Here is a 4,445-nt window from a genome sequence, read left to right on the forward strand (position 1 = left end):
TAAATTATATATTAGATATTATTATTTACATATATATATATATATATATATATATTATCGATTATTAAGTTACAATTAATTTCTAATTTAATTTTGGTAATTAAAATTTAAATTATTAAAATCATTAAATACTAAATATTTTATACCTAATTAATTTTGTACATAATTATTTTTTTATTGTAAATGACCATATTTTTTAAAAAATAAAAAGAAAAATCTAGAGATAAAATTTTGCTTCAAATTTTTTTGTGCAGATTCTAAATATTTATTCAAATGTTGCCACAAAAATTTAGATTTAATGAATAAATCGTTTACTAAAATGAAATTTTTTTATTATTTACAAAAAATATAATATTCATTAGTTCTTTTTGCCGTATTTTCAAATCATTCAGTGAATATTCTGTCGATTGTAAACCCCACAAATTTAGCAAATAATTAAGAGAAAAATTAAATTTTAATAAGAAAAATTAGAAATATAAATCTAATATTAAAATAAGATGGAGCTAATTAAAACGAGAATTTTGACACTAATTTTAAAAAAATTGACCCAAGATTGAGACGAACGGGCCGAACCGATTGAACCAGACCTAAACCAAGCCGTGGGCCGTGGCCCCACCCACTCACTTAATAAAGTGAGATCAGATCTTCTTTGTCCCTTCTTGCATGCTAAACACGCTGTTGGGCAGCCATGGAAGAGAAGAAGCAAACTCTCACCTAAACTTCAATCCTTGATAACTTTTGATCCGGAGCTCCGATCGTCGCACTGTTTGTGGCCACGCATCCGCGGCGTCGAGCTCTACAAAGCTTAGTATATTTTAAGGTGAGAAAATCAAAGTCCCAGCTCCTATTCTCTCTTCTTCAATTCGGAGATATTAAGATTTTTGGATGTTAAGATTTTGGTTAAATTGATTATTATAGGATCAAATTGAGTTGAGGAATGAGCGGGCTTTGGGTTGATTGAGGCACATACAAGGTAAGAATGACCCAAATCCTAGCCAAATCTTGAATTTATTATGTGAAATCCGAAATTAAAGTGTACATGTGTCTTAGGTGTGAATTAAGTTGATATATATGCATTGGAGTTGAATTGTGGGCATTTGGAAGCTTGGTGGTGATTGAAGCTAACCTTGCGGCTGATTTCTCTCTAAGCTTGAGGGGCTGTGTGGTGACTTGGGGGGCTGCCTTGGACTACATAAAGTAATCGGCCAAGGTATGATTTAGGTTTCGCGTGTTTAATATGTAAGGTCTTGTGAAAACTTGGGCTAGAGCACTATAGGATAAGTTGAAATGATTAATTGTGTTAAATTATTAGTCTTTATGGTATTGATAGATAAATTGATGTGGACATGTGTTGAGTAATTGATAATGTGGGTTGAATGCAAATATATATATGTATGTTAGTATAATGATGATGGATGAAGAATTGATGATTATGGCAAATTAATGATATGGTTGAGATTGAGTGGTGTTTATGTGGAATTGTTGGTATGGTTATTTTGATTAATGTTATGGTGATGAGTTAATAAGATTGTTGTTGTTGCTGAAATTCTGTTGATTGGTTAGTTTATTATTGTTAAAAGAAGTGCAGAATTTTAATGCTTTAAAGTGAGCTTGTATGATATAAATCATGGTGATTTCTGATAGGTACATGGAACTGAGGTTTCGGGATAGGGTTGTGATATAATTTAAGTAGATAAGGTGATGAATAAGAGGAATGGTGGATTAGTATAAGTTGGAAACCTAGAGGACTAAATTTGATTAGTGAAATTGAGAAGTCTTGCTGCAGAAATTTCTAAACTATTTGGACAGCAACTTAAAAAAAACTGGGAATAATCTGGGCATGATTTTCGAACCAACTCATTTTTATAACAAATTCCTATAAGTCAAGATTACCCCATAAAAATTTTATGAAATTTGGCCAAGTAGTTTAAAAGATATGAATTTTTGAAGTTTAGTGGTTGCTGCAGAATTTTCTGGTTTTCGGGTTCTGCAGTACCAACTTCTAGACACTATAACTTTTGATTTAAATGAAAATTTGAGTTTCTTCCAAAGGGATTTTGAATATCTATGAGTCTAATTTAATTGAGTACCAATTTCATGTCCATAGCTACTTTGTAGAGTTAGTTATGTCTCTTGGAAGCTAGGCTGTTTGCAAAAAATTCAGAACCAATTACTAGAAACAAAGCAGCAATTCCAATTGACATTTAATTAACCAAACGAAGTGCTATGAACCTGAAACTTGTTTTTCCTAAAACTTAGGGGTGTAAAGTGTTATAGATTTAACCAAAATCTAGGAGTAACAGATTAGAATTGAATTTGTTATAGATTTTGCAAAAATAGAGCTGCTTGCTGTATTTTTCTGAATCTTCTTAAGTGCAGCAGCAGATTTTTATTGAATTTGTTATCAAATTCGATTCTAATCCAAAGGCGGTAAAAATTTGATTTAGATCCAAAGAGTATGTCCAAATTTGACTGTATGCATGAACGTAGGTAAGTAAAAGTGTGTAAGTTATCTCTAGGATACATTTAAAGTTAAACGGTAGTAACTTAGAGATGAAAAAAGATAACTAATAGTTGGAGAAAATAGTATTTGATTTGATAAGATAAAGGAAGAGAGTGTAAGAAATTGAGACTTGATGATATTAATTAGTCAAGAATAATAAAAATGTATGATCAATGAGTTGAGTGAAATGGAGAATGACGAGATTGAGACATGAATTAATATCGAGAATGAAAATGATAATTATGAGAAATTATTGAATATATTAGGCTTGGGGCGTTGCCCCCATGTCAATCGGGATTTTTTTTTCTGTGGTTACTATTAAGCTTGGGGTGTTGTTTCCCCCATGTCAGCCTGGGATTTGTCCCAGGGATAACATTCAGCTTGGGGGTATAGCCTTCCCCATGTCAGCTTGGGTGTTGTCTCTTCTCTCTATGTCAGCTTGGGATTCATCCCATGGATATTATTGAGCTTGAGGCATTCTTTTCCCATGTCAACTTGGGGATTTTTTCCATGGTCTATTTTTGAGCTTGAGAACATGTCGGGATGGCTACGTAACCGACAGTTGATATCAACAGCCATAGGGCAGGCATGCATTATGTGCATTTGTTTGTTTTGTCTGCTATGCATTATTTGGGATTGCCTAACTGAATATATACCCTGCTAACTGCTATATTTGCTACTTGTACTACCTGTTTCCTACTTGTGCGTGAAACTATTTGTTTGTTTGTCCCTGCTGATTCATGGATGATGGGGGATCGGAGGAAAAGTGGATTGGTTTGGTGTTAATGCTAGAGTTTAAAGTAAGTAAGTAAGTTTAGGATACTTAGATCACCTACCCCTTTTTATGACTTCTGCTTAGAAATTAAGTTTTATAATTCTATGTTGAAGTTCTAGGATTGCCTTTGGCATTCCCAGGACCTTATATATTACATGTGTGGCACCTTTACCATGATGAGAACCTCCGGTTCTCACCCCATACTGTGTTGTTGTTTTCAAATGCAGGTCGAGCAGCTCCTCGATAGGCGTCTGAAGGTTCTTCGGCGAAGTGGTTTACTTTGGGGTCTCTTTTTGTTATTTTGATGTATATATATGTATAGTTTCTCCTCTTGTATGTAAGAATACTTTGTTTTGTGTACTTCTTAGAGATTTTATGGAGAACTAGGGTTTTGAACATGTTCTTTTGGGTTATTATTATGTATATATATCTACGTATATGTTCTCCGGCCAGCCTTGGCTTCGCAGGCTGAGTCAGGAACTAGTTATGTTGTGTTCTTGGCCCTCTACTCGTATCATCTGTACATATATGTTATTGAACTTTAGTTTTCTTCTCACGCAAGTAACCACGTTTTCTGAGGGTTGCGCTTTTGAATTTTGCGATTTTGTTTTACCCGTTTTTCAAGTCTCCTAGTTAAGTATCTCTTTCTCTATTATTATATATATATTTTTATTTTTAGAGGTCGTAATACCTTACTATCTTAGTCTTATAACTTAAGCATAAGATTAAGTATGGTAGGGTATTACATTATGGTATCAGAGCAGTTCGTTCCTATAGAGCCTGAGAACGGACTGAATATGCCTTGTGCATTCTCTGTGTATGTGTCTATGTGCTATTAGGATATCTAGCTGATATATGTGGCATAAACGTTCATGAGCATGAATTTGGGACTTAAAGCACTAGACTTGCGATATTGGAACTGATCAACTTGATATCACTTGTTTGGTGTGTATAAGGACCAGATGTCGACTCGCGGACGCGAACGCGGGCGAGGTAGAGGCGGACTAGGCAATGCTATGCCTGAAGCGACAGGGAATATTCCTAATCCTGTAGACTTCATGGCTGCTCTCGGGAATATGGCCGCGGCGATGCAAGCGACAGCCGAAGCCTTGGGAAACCAAATAAATAATGGTAACAATGGCAACAACGGCGATGATGATCCTTTGA

At 34.5% G+C, this 4,445-nt stretch overlaps 1 long non-coding RNA gene across 1 annotated transcript; it reads left to right on the forward strand.

Moving 5' to 3' along the window:
• Nucleotides 1-683: 683 nt before the first annotated feature.
• Nucleotides 684-3,767, forward strand: LOC140178153 (uncharacterized). The gene is made up of 4 exons (XR_011870396.1): nt 684-820; nt 919-973; nt 1,051-1,210; nt 3,506-3,767. It is a non-coding gene; the product is annotated as an uncharacterized lncRNA (long non-coding RNA).
• The last annotated feature ends 678 nt before the right edge of the window (nt 3,768-4,445 follow it).

This window comes from Arachis hypogaea, chromosome 13 (genome assembly GCF_003086295.3).
Source record: "Arachis hypogaea cultivar Tifrunner chromosome 13, arahy.Tifrunner.gnm2.J5K5, whole genome shotgun sequence".
Lineage (NCBI taxonomy): Eukaryota > Viridiplantae > Streptophyta > Magnoliopsida > Fabales > Fabaceae > Arachis > Arachis hypogaea.